Source organism: Girardinichthys multiradiatus, chromosome 2 (genome assembly GCF_021462225.1).
Source record: "Girardinichthys multiradiatus isolate DD_20200921_A chromosome 2, DD_fGirMul_XY1, whole genome shotgun sequence".
Lineage (NCBI taxonomy): Eukaryota > Metazoa > Chordata > Actinopteri > Cyprinodontiformes > Goodeidae > Girardinichthys > Girardinichthys multiradiatus.
Window position 1 is genome coordinate 44,890,157 of NC_061795.1, and position 13,017 is coordinate 44,903,173.

The 13,017-nt window shown below is 40.5% G+C and overlaps 1 protein-coding gene across 2 annotated transcripts in view; it reads left to right on the forward strand.

The window, feature by feature from the left end:
• The first annotated feature begins 1,592 nt into the window (after positions 1-1,592).
• The window catches only part of siah1 (siah E3 ubiquitin protein ligase 1), a 38,423-nt gene continuing 26,998 nt past the window's right edge, over positions 1,593-13,017 (forward strand). The window contains exons 1-2 of one of the 2 annotated variants that reach the window (XM_047381299.1): positions 1,593-2,141; positions 9,681-9,818. The gene's annotated coding sequence lies outside the window, so the exon portion shown is untranslated. The remainder of the gene's footprint in view (positions 2,142-9,680; positions 9,819-13,017) is intronic. The other variant, XM_047381290.1, reaches the window with a different exon arrangement.

A 13,017-nucleotide genomic window follows, 5' to 3' on the forward strand; every position in this document is an offset into this window, starting at 1 on the left:
ACTAAAGATGGTCTGGGACATTACATTGCATACTGCCGAAGAGCTCCATGTGTGTGGGAGCTTCATGATGACCTGGCAAATATAGTGAAGACTGTGTCTGAAAAGAAGACAATACAACCACATGCAGTGTTATACACAGCAGACTGAATGCTGTGAATCAACACATTTTGGGGGAAAATTTCTGAGAAGCCCAGATCAAAAGGCAAATACATTTTGCCATGGTTTTATATTCCTGACCAGAAATAGGTTCTATTTTAATGTTCTTTGTTACAAGTTCTTAGATGGTTAAGTATGCCATATTTTACCTGTGGTGATTTATAACATAAAGTTAATTTTCCAAATCAGAAGTGTTTATTCTTCTTTGAAAGTATAATGTAGATTACATTTTCAAACAGTAACTTGGTTATGTGTGATCTCAGAAGTCATGGTTACCTCTCTCAATTAATTAGAATAGAAAACCTTTATTGTTCCACAATAGGAACATTTGAGTGTGTCAGCACCAAACCATAAGGCAATGAAAGTACACAAGTTCATATTTATCTAAAAAAGTAGAAAACTTACCCAAACTAAAAGCTATAAGAAACAAAGTGCAAAAAACAATCACAAAAAGGCTGAAAGGGATTTACAATAAAAGAGAGGAAAAATACAATACTGTGCAGTTATCAGTAAGGTATAGGTTATATATATTAAATTAGGCATGCAGAACAATCAGGTGACAGTGGTGACAGCATTTATGTAAACTCTTGATCAGATAAAAACTTGATCAGATAAAAACTTGATCAGATAAAAACTTCAATATTGGCATGAAAGTAGAAAACCTATTGTTTGTTGGAAGCAGTGATGGTTAGTCTATAAAGTCTAACAGCAGCTCTGATCTGCAAAAAAGTACTTTTGTCCACTTAAGGTAAAGCTTCACTTAGGCTAAAGTACCTCTCCATGTCTTTACTAGCTTCATGTATGGGATGGGAAATACTGTCCAACTATGAATATATTGGTCATGTGCCCACCTCATGGTGGTGATGATGTTCAGCGCAGGCCATAGACGTCATCGATTTAAGTCGTCAGTGATCACCTGAAAGAAAATTATATAGCTTGTACATAAAAGCGGCATTAAAAAGGTAGACCACTCCAGTTCAATTTGGAGCAAAATGGGGGGATGGTGACCTCTGGATGACCTAAAAAATAATCTTTAATATCTCAGAAACCAAAACAGCACAAACAAAAATTTTAACGGCACAAACCTGCACAAACGAAGCACTAAAAAATGAGCCCACTCCGGTTCAATTCGGAGTAAAATGGGGGGATGGTGACCTCTGGATGGCCTAAAAAATAATCTTTAATATCTCAGAAACCAAAACAGCACAAACGAAGCACTAATCATTCTGTCTATTTGCTGGAATTTTTCAAGTGGGTGGGGTGTCAGCTTCACGCAGCTCAGTTGCCCTCATCAATGACAGGTGAGGCACCCTCAGAGTTAGGTGGGGGCTATGTTACGTCCTTTGAGGCTGGATAAGCCGCAAGGGCTGCTGGGTATTTGAGCCAAGAAAAACACATGGACTTGTCTTCCTAGTTGTGTGTTACAAGAAGGGTTTGCTCATGTTAGTAGCTCTGCTCATGCTGAGCTAACATTATGTTCTAGATTTTGCAATTGCTAACTGTTAATGTTGACACAATGGGAAAAACGTTGTACCAGGTGCAAATAAGGGGGAAGCATTTCCTGGTGTGGAAATGTCTAGATAGACCTGGGTCACGGGAATGTCTTTGAATGCTTTTTTAATGAGGTTAGGTCAATCAGATTTTGACGCACTTTATTTTTTTTTTTTTCCATTTATGTAATCGTTTTGTGCAGCGGTTTTGCATTTTAAAAGTCACCCCGCTATCACACGCCCCCTTCCTTCCGGGTGTCCCCGGCTCCTAACAACGCCCCTGGTGTCATATAGATTCGTGCAGCGCGCGCTCCCGACAGAAAACTTGAGCGAGCGCGCCCCGGCTGCTATTAAGCGCCTGGAGTCTGTCTGGGTTGGATCCGATGTGTTCAACAAGCAGACGGAGGAAAGACGACAAACTGGGATCCTGGCTCTGTCTCCTCGTTGTTCACCTGCTCAGTGACCCGCTGTGAGCTGAAGGAGCTGTCTTTAGAGGTAAGAGGAGTATTTTAGCGAGTACAACACCGGGTTTTTCAGAGCAACCTCCTTCGGTGAAAACAACAGCAGACGTTAGCTCCAGTCGTTAGCTCCATGCTAACAGCTAGGAGGTGTTATCCCTTTAAAATGTTGTTGTTTACGGTCTGCGATCGGGTGACATCGAAGACATTGTGTTGACATCGAAGGGAAGGTTGGTCGCATCCCTTTTTAAAGTGGTACTTGGCTGAGATACGGATTGAGCTAACCGCTAAAGGCTAATCTTATCCTGGTTTACGGCAGAACGGAGGCCTCCGCTGTCTGTAACGATGAGTACCGTCAAACCGGGCCGATTTATTCTTCAGAAACCCGTCAGCGTGTTGGCTTGGCTTAAAGCTTTGCTCTGGTAGTTCACTGGTTTTATGATAGAGAAGGTGATGAATGATCTTTACGGTTATCACCGTGGCTGCACCGAGGTCCACAGTGACTGCGTGGGTCTGCAGCTTCTCCTGCATCATTAGGATCAGGTTCGTTTAGGAGCACCTGTAGCTGGAGATGCTTTATGTTGTAGGAAAAACTGCTGTTGAAGTCGGAGAAGTTAACGTGTTGTTTTAGTTTAAAGGGGCTGTGATCGGCAGGGAGTGATGTAAGATCTTTTCCCAGCTGCAGCTGCACTGTTCAATACATCTGAGCATCCTGGGCAAAAATAAAAACTAACACTGGCTCCTGCATTTTAAGAACTAGTTCACTGCTTACGTTTGAGTTTTTCTACCCAACTGTCTTGATCATCAAGACATCACTACACGCACATTTTCTTCCTTTGTACATATGTTCATATCATGGGCAGGAGTTTATTTTTATCGCTAAAATATGTGGATTTTTATTGTTGTAGATGTTCGTCATTCTACACTGGAAAAAAAACTGTAATAATTGACCTGGCTGTATACCTACTATTATGTTACAGCAAAAATACCTAACATTTTTTGCCTGATGCAGATATACTGAAACTTAAAGTATGTTCTGAGCTAAAATTTGATTTTTGTGCACTTTTGAACGCCTAATTATACACCTAAATTGTATTTTAGTTCAGGTAAACAGTGTAGTGCTCCTATAAATAGGATATTGGCTGACGTCATTTTTTAACATTGGTATCGGTACTGTAAGTAAAACGATGCCGATATTAATTACTGTTTATTTTCATGTTGCCGTTAATCTGTTTCTGGATGTGGAGGGGTTTAGCCTTGTGGTATTTGTTTGAGCATGTGAAAGTGATGGAGCACAGGATTGTTCAACTGAATCAGAGGAGCAATGCCAGTGGTGTAGTGGTTTAGTCAAAAGGGTAGGGAATTATATATCTATAATATCAGTAAATATTGGTTATCAGCCATAATAGTAACGTTAATATTTAATATCAACCTAATTTTCATATCGGTGTATCCCTAGATATAAAAATCTAATTTAACGAAGAGGCCTAAGCACATTATGGCTGCTGACTTGGCAGCCTTAATGCTTTGCAGTAGAAGTGGAAAATCTCACAAAATTAAGCTATAGCAGTATTTCTCGGTTGCATGAAGTCAGTCTTGTAAAGCTCTTTCAAGTCGCTGCATGCGTAACTTCATCCAGTAAAATAAGAATGGAAGAAATTAAAACTGTGCTCTCTTTCAGACTCTAACCTTGAAAGCTGGCTCAGAGTTTATCTGTTCTTTCTTTCTAGGTGAAACGACTAAAGGAGCTACATCCATTAACATTTACTTTTCCTTCCCATAGAAAGTACTCCTGGATCAGTGCTTCTTTGTTCTCTTTGTGTCTCTGCTCTGTTCTTTCAAACCCCCAGTCGGTCGTGGCAGATGGCCGCTCACACTGAGCCTGGTTCTGGTTCTGCTGGAGGTTTCTTCCTGTTAAAAGGGAGTTTTTCCTCTCCACTGTCGCTACATGCATGCTCAGTATGAGGGATTGCTGCAAAGTCAACACCAGTGACTGTCCACTGTCTCTACATGCTCATCCAGGAGGAGTGACTGCTTCAAGTCACTGACTGGATGCAATCTGCTGGGTTTCCTTAGATAGAAAAACTTTTTTATCCACTTTGAATAAATAACTGCACTGCACTGTTCAATGGTTAGGATTAATTGGAATGTATGAACCTGACTGTTGTGAAGTGCCTTGAGACAACATGTGTTGTGAACGGCGCTATATAAATAAACTGAATTGAATTGAAAGAAACCCTCACAAGGCATGGATAGTTCCTATGACCAAAAAAGGTCCAGGTACTATATCACGAACTGCCAGTTCTGCAGTTCAGATCATATTTAAATCCTATGTACATTTGATTGAGTCCATGCAGGTCTTTGCAACAAATCCAAGTCAAACTTAAGTGCTGTGTACACAAATATGATCAACAGGTTGCAAGTAGAGCCTTTTTTGTTTGTTTTAAGCAAATAACACCGTTCTGGGTAATTCACTGCAGAATTTGTAAAATAGTGTTCCCAGCAGACCTAAGACAGTCCAAAACAGCTGAAATGAAGAAAGAAATGACAGTAACATGCTTGAAGTTGTAATGTAGCTGCTTTCAAATGTAGTCCTTCATCTGCTCTGCTTCTCCTGTTGACCCATCTCCCTGAAACAAAGACAACAGAAACCCGTATAGATTTTTCTACTTATGTTTGTGATTAGGCTGGACTCTAAACTGACATGTTATTTAGTCATTAATCGCTTATAGTCTTGGATCCATAATATCTGAACACATTTCGGTGGATAATTATTAAAATGAGCTGTTCACAATCTGACATCAACCTATAATTAAAGCTAAAAGCCAAGTAAATTTGAGGAATTCAGTTATTGGATTTAAACCAAAATGCATCATTGCAGGCTGCTAGGATCAAGGATGAATACAATATTGATCCTCGTTTTTGAAAGAAAAATCTGTTCTGTGCAGTTTTAGGCCAATGCAATAAACAAAAATATAGTTTGCATCTATGTTTCTGTTTTCCTTTCCAATAGCTTCTGCTTTTTCAGTTAACGTGGAATACTACAAAATTCTCTGATTATTATACCATGAAAGTGATATTAAAAGGCAAGCCTGTTTAATAATTGATGGCATGTTTTTATGTCCCAGCTGCATGTGTGTGTACGAGATTCTCTGCCTTCTAGTCTAGACCAGGTTCACTCACTGATGGTTTCCATGAACTAAACCACATTCCTACCCAACAAAACCAAAAGAGTGAGGAAGTGAGAGTTCATATTGCTCCATGTGTTGCTGAGTCCATGTGTCTCCCAGGTTTCAGGAGGAATCCAGGCTAGCTTTTGGTTCTTGGTTGTGGTCTGAGGTTACACATCGACATCCATCATCTGACATATTTTGGGCTGATGGCCATCCTGGTTGTAAGACAGAAGGAAAACTTCGAGCAGAAGGAAGGAATTGTTTGAGGCTGGGCTTTGAATAATAATAATAATACTCTTGGTTGGTCTGCAGAACTGCAGCCAAATAGACGTTTTTGCATGCTGTGTAATTACACACATGCAGCTTTGTTACGTGACGGCATCGATGCAGAGAAACAGACTTACTCCTTCACTGCTAATCGTGCTAATTTTACTATTACATTGCATGAGCTGCATCTGCAGCTGGAATAAAGCAGTTAGGGATTTGTTTTAATGTTCATAAATAATTAATTACAGTGAGAATGTTGTAATCAGAGAAGTTAACATGCAGTTGGAGGGAGTTATGGTTCTAAAAATTGTTTTATTGCTGTAATCTAAGTAAATAGTAATGATGATGGCTTCATTCTGCTGACTAAGGGCTAGGAAAAGGATGGATGTTTCCATTTCTTTTTTTATTAAATTTGTAAGTGACTCTGTTACCTGTAAGTTATTTTCCTGCTTGGCTGGGACTCACAGGGTTCAGCTTTAGTAAATATCAGGTCTATTTCAATGCTTCAAAAGCCCATCAGGATTTATTCATCACACGCTCACTGCCCTAGTACACGGCGAGGGGTTAGACTTTAGGAATGAGACCTGCCAGATATGTAAATTAATAAAATCTCTTGTTAGGCATGACAAATAAAAGGGAAACACAACCCACATGTATGTTGCAGAGGCTCTAGTTCAGGTAGTTAACACAGCAGCACAGAAGAACTTGTTTTGACCCTCAGGTTTAGAGTAGCCTTCAGAGAGGAGGACTTGTGCCACCATAGGATTGTTTTTTTAGTTTTTTTATGAGGACTGATGATGTGAATTTACGTTGTTGATGCTAACAGTTCATTCATATGAAGTCCTCGATCAGGAAGTGCAAATAACAATTTTTATAATGATATAACAAAAGATGACTCATTACTCGTGCATTATTGTGACGGTGCTAAGTGTGCACGCTGACAGGGGCAATAAATCCTTCAGTCACTTAATGCGTCTTGGCAGATTTCGAACATGAAGAAAGTCGCTTGTAATTTCAACATTCACTTGAGGTGCACTGCTTTCGCTGTAGTTCCTATTTTAAACAGTAGACGACAATTGTTAGCAGAAGAAGAATCTGTAGGGGAGATTCATCCTAATAAACAGTTCTATCAACAAAGTTTGAGCTTTTTATAAGTGCTACTTGTTTCCTGTTTATGAAAGTTCATTTAACAAGTATTATTACCTGTGTTTATAATCAGGCTAGTCAAAAAAACTTGAAGCTTAACCCAGTGGCCATCTCATGCTGCACGAAAAGTTGCAAAGATTGTGCCAGGCACGAGCTTCTGGAATAACGGAAAATCCCCTTTACTGACAGCGGGTGTGTGCCCTTCTCTTGTGACATATTCTGCTGCCTTTTATCCATTTTGATCATTTATCTCAGAATAACAAGGACCCAAAACCACATTGAGTTTCTGATGAGATCATCTTCGTCTCATCTAGGTAGATGGTGTAGAAACCACCTCATTATCGCCCCCTATATGTCTGAAGTTAAAGCTGTATACCTCTAAGTGGAGTGCTGCTGTTTTTCTCTGATCAAACAAGTCTTAGTGCTGTCTGTTTACACTGGTAAAGGACAAACTCCAGCACAAACTGTTTATTGGGCCACAAATGAGTAACGCTTTCATCAAGAGATGGAGGGTGGGGGGTTAACGAAAAGTCTGGAAACAGTTTGACTGTTAATCTGCCTAATTTCAGACAGAAAGCAATAGAAACACTGAACATCAAATGTCAGATTAGCTCTGGAACAACATGAGTTCACTGTCTCTCATCTTCTTGCACTTTTAAAGATGACTACAAAGATGTAACTAGGTAACTATTGAACAGTAAACCCTTTTTCTTTTTTATTCCAAGTCTTTTACTTAAAGATTAAAAGTGGGCGGCTGTGGCTCAGGTGGTGGGAGTTTGTCCTGTAATCAGTTTGTTGCCGGTTCGAACCCCCGCTCTGTCCGTCTCAGGCGTTGTCCTTTGGCAAGACACTTCACCAGACTTGGCTGCTGATTGTGGTCGGGGGTCTCGTTGGAGCCTGTGTATGGCAGCCTCACTTCTGTCAGTGGCTACAATGTAATCTTTAATCTGATTTTCATTAGATCCTGAAGTTTTTTATCTGTTTCTGGGTCTTGGGTTGTTGTGAAGTAGTTTTGAATTTTCATATCTATATCTGTATAAGTTTTGTGTTATTAACACTTTTGTTTGTTTTAATTCTATGTTTTAATATTGTGGCTATAAGATGGCTCTTGCTGTGGAAAACCCAAAACTGATTTTTACTGTAATTTTTAAGAACTGGCTTTGACACCAACTCTGGTTCAGACCTAAAACTACTTGGATGGAAGTGATTCTAGGTCCTCACCTGTGGTCTCCTAGCAACTACTTTATGTTATCATATTTTTAACCATATATTTGGCGATCATTATTGGAGATGCACCGCTGGCCATTTTCCACACTGGTAAGGATTTTTTTTTTCACCTGGCCTGATGATTCTGGTGTTGACCATTTCCTAACCTGTCAGTTCCAGTGCCAATCACAGCTGGTGCAAGAGCCAGTTTTGAATTGGCTCTATAAAAGAACCGGTTTGGTTTTCCAAGATGTGTGAACCAACTCGGACCCATGTCTTTGTGTCACTATATAAGTCATCCGTTTGATTTTCCCTTGTTTTATTCAGTCTTTTGGAAAGATTGCAGACGATGCAGACCATTAAACGCCACTAATCACATTCTTTATCCAAGGAACACAGCAAATAGCTGCTCTGATTATCACCACCTTGATTTATCAGCGCTGTTTTAAACATCAGCTAGTCTTAAGACCAATCAGAGCAGCCGATCTCTGATCTGATCGACTCCTGGAGCGCTGGTAACACAACATTTAGAGCGACATTTGTTAACGTCTGGTGATGCCTGGAGTCAGAAATGGCATTTATGGATTCAGCTGTGGGAGCAAGCTCTTTGTGGCATGTTGGCCTCCTTAAACACCATGATGGGTGATATCAAAATAAACTACAGGAAGATGGGTGACAGTGAGGTCATGCTAACCTAATGCTAATTGTTTTCTTAATGATAAACCTCTGTGTTTTTGTCTTAGATTAGACAGATCAAACCTAAATAAACTGTGCAAGTTTAAACAAGGTGCTAAAACGATTTTTGTTAATTGTTGGCCTCCATAAGTATAGCTGCTGGTGAAAGTTGTTCATTATCTGGCCCAGCTCAAAGTTGATGCTAAGAAAGAACCCGTTTATTGGGCCGTAGCTTGTGCAAGAGGACACCACAGGGGACTGTCACCTCTTTACTTTCTACACCTCAGACTTCCAGTACAAGACAGACTCCTGTCATCTGCAGAAATATTTGGATGATTCTGCAGTCGTGGGGTAGATCAGAGATGGACAAGAAGCTGAGTACAGGATGGTGGTGGACCTCTTTGTGGCATGGTGTGGAAACAATCATCTCATTTTGAACGTGACTAAAACAAAGGAGATGATTGTAGATTTTAAGAGAAACAGGAATAGGTCAGACACTATTTTCATCATGGGAGGAGAAGTGGAGGTGGTGGAGGAGTATAAATACCTCGGTGTTCACCTGGACAACAGACTAGAGTGGAGATGCAACTGTGAAGCCATCTACAAGAAGGGAAAGAAGGATTCTTCATAAAATGAAGAACATTATGGAGAACTCTGAGCATCCTCTTCATGAGACTGTCCTACAGCAACAGAGTTTCTTCAGTCAGAGGCTTCTTCAGATCTGCTGTAAGACGGAGCGCTACAGGAGATCCTTCCTGCCCACAGCCATCAGCATCTACAACGGCTCTTTGAGGAAACCTTCATAATATGAGCTACAACATTTAATTTCCCTTTGGGATTAATAAAGTATTTTTGAATTGAATTGAAGTGGAAACAGAAAAGAACCAGTGCAAAGTAAGTACCAGCACCAGTTTTGACTGGATCCGGTTTGGTGGGAAAACCACATGACTGGCCGTCTAAACAACTGCCTCATCTCTCAGCTCGATATCAAACTGCTGCTATTTAATGTTTGGTAAATAAGACCTAATAGCTTCATAGAAACATGACTTCATTTTGACCATGGGAGCCATGGTCTGTTTTTAATTAAACCTTTCTGTCTCCCCCTTCAGCTCTACTCCAGGGAAGGAGGTTCTTCCTGAAAATATTTCAGGTTTAAACGTGATAATTACCTGAATTCCTGGAAGCTTTGCAGTGGGATTAGAGCTCTGAAGCCTGCGTTTGGTTGAGTATTTCCAGCTGATATTCATGTACGTCCCAGGATTAGCTGGGAGAGAGTCTGTGATTCTTATCAAAGAATGGCTGATTTCAGTCTGGCTTCATCACACCAGGGATATAAAATTTATTTTTTTTACATAAAAAGCAAAAAAACTTCCTTCTTCCTAACTTTGTTCGAGAGTATTGTCAGCCTTGATTCATACTTAACAATTATTTAATTCTTTGATTTGTTTCCTGCATCATATGACCCACTGAGCTCTAAGTCTAAATGGATTTTGACCCATTCTGACATTCCTGAGTGCTTTACCTTTCTGCTGTTCAGAGGAGTGACCTGCCGTTCCTCCTGCTCTTGTTGGTATGTGTCCTTTCAATGAATTGTTGAAGGTTTCCACCAACACTGCTTTGGTACGCTAGGTAATGTTGATCTGTTTAAGTTTGAATCCGAAGTGTGATGGTCCTGCTTCTTCAGCTTCACTGAAACGGGATGTAGTTCGCCTTCAGATGATCCTTAGCCGTTCAGATTCCCTTACTGGGGCTGCATGATGCCAGAAATATTGGTAATTTGATATTACTGCTGAAAATTACTGTGCCAATATAAAGTTTTCCAGACTCTTTTTCTTTCTTTACAATTCCACAATGTCCCCACCCCTCTCTAGGAGCTTTAGGATAAAAAATAAACAGCAGTCCAGGCAGCCAGCCACATGTATTAACGCCGTGCAGATTGTAATTGACCTTTCGCAAAAGCCCTGCCCCCTTAGTTACTGTTACTACGCCCGTCAAGCTTTCTGTAGCCGACGGAGTGTTAGCGCATGTCATGACAGGGATAGCTTCTTTACCAGTGCGTGTTAGTGACTCGTTTTGGAGCAATACTTGCGCGTTATCCTCCAGATCGAGGCAAAAGGGGTTACAATATGCCGTGGAGGGTTATATTCAAAATATTACAATACGTAATGAAGGGGACACAACAATTCTCGAGGCTAAAGCATACCGGTCTCAAGTTGCTCTTCAAAGTGGTGTAATGAGAAGTGCAACTTATAAGCATTCACTGCTCATTCTACCTAACTGGTTAGTGCAACCCTTTTTTCAAATAAAATATTAGCATGTAGCCCTACCGATGTTTGGGTGGCTTTCGACAGGCTCCGAGCTGCTCCCTAGTCTGGTTCAGCACTTGTACAGCAACTACAGAGTTGGGATACTCAGGGGTGGGCTTCCCATTCAGGAAATGCTAAATGAAAGATGAAAACAAAATGATTTCAAGTTGCTTGTTAGGAGGCTAACATTAAATGTTAGTTAGCTAATTACTTTTATGTAGTTAAACTGAAAAAACATAACTTTAGAGGGTTACCAGCATTAAGAGCCAACACGACAGTGAACATCTACTTAGACATTTACCGAAGTTAGGTAATGGACTTACTAAACGTTTAGTAAGAGGGTAATCTTTTGGCAACAATATCCTAAATAATACACAATATTAACGAATATTATTCATAACCTTGATATTATCACCTCTACAGCAGGACAATACTTGCCTTACCTTTGAGCAGACGTACGTATGCTTGTTAATTTTTGAGACATTCAGCTGGGAGTGAGGCCTTCCACACCGTTTTATCCATTGTAGGCACCGCTCCAGTTGTGTTTTCGGCTTTGGGAAGGGAAAAAACACAACTCCCCCAGACAAACTCTTAGGATACCTACTGTCTGATTTACATAAACCATAGGCGCATCGCTTCACCATCTTGGGGAATGTCGGACCTAGCTTACATAGCTAGAAATGCTAATGATGTGTGATTGGACAAGGACCGTTTGGGGGCGGGGTTTTGCGAAAGGTCAATTGCATGACATGTGAATATTAGTATTACACCTAATACTGCGATTATGATTTTGGACACACTGATGTCATGATGACGATTGTGATTTAAAAATATTGTGCTGCTCTATTACAGAAAATGTGCGAGTCTTCTTTAAGCTCTGCAGTGCACTGATAATATATAGATAGAATAGGATGGGTAAATAAGGATGACTTGTAGTTTTTCAAATGTTTATCCAACGTAATGAAAATGTAATTTTTTAATTAGTCTTTGATTATTTTGATCCATGTCTCCTTTCTGTGGACAGCTTCTAGTTTCGAGTCCGGTTAATCTTTCAGCTGATCTGCTCCACTGACCTCCACTTGTGAAAGTCTTCCCTGTTTGGTCTGACTCAACCTAATACAGGTCCTTCTCAAAATATTAGCATATTGTGATAAAGTTCATTATTTTCCATAATGTCATGATGAAAATTTAACATTCATATATTTTAGATTCATTGCACACTAACTGAAATATTTCAGGTCTTTTATTGTCTTAATACGGATGATTTTGGCATACAGCTCAGGAAAACCCAAAATTCCTATCTCACAAAATTAGCATATTTCATCCGACCAATAAAAGAAAAGTGTTTTTAATACAAAAAACGTCAACCTTCAAATAATCATGTACAGTTATGCACTCAATACTTGGTCGGGAATTATTTTGCAGAAATGACTGCTTCAATGCGGCGTGGCATGGAGGCAATCAGTCTGTGGCACTGCTGAGGTCTTATGGAGGCCCAGGATGCTTCGATAGCGGCCTTTAGCTCATCCAGAGTGTTGGGTCTTGAGTCTCTCAACGTTCTCTTCACAATATCCCACAGATTCTCTATGGGGTTCAGGTCAGGAGAATTGGCAGGCCAATTGAGCACAGTGATACCATGGTCAGTAAACCATTTACCAGTGGTTTTGGCACTGTGAGCAGGTGCCAAGTCGTGCTGAAAAATGAAATCTTCATCTCCATAAAGTTTTTCAGCAGATGGAAGCATGAAGTGCTCCAAAATCTCCTGATAGCTAGCTGCATTGACCCTGCCCTTGATAAAACACAGTGGACCAACACCAGCAGCTGACACGGCACCCCAGACCATCACTGACTGTGGGTACTTGACACTGGACTTCTGGCATTTTGGCATTTCCTTCTCCCCAGTCTTCCTCCAGACTCTGGCACCTTGATTTCCGAATGACATGCAGAATTTGCTTTCATCTGAAAAAAGTACTTTGGACCACTGAGCAACAGTCCAGTGCTGCTTCTCTGTAGCCCAGGTCAGGCGCTTCTGCCGCTGTTTCTGGTTCAAAAGTGGCTTGACCTGGGGAATGCGGCACCTGTAGCCCATTTCCTGCACACGCCTGTGCACGGTGGCTCTGGATGTTTCTACTCCAGACTC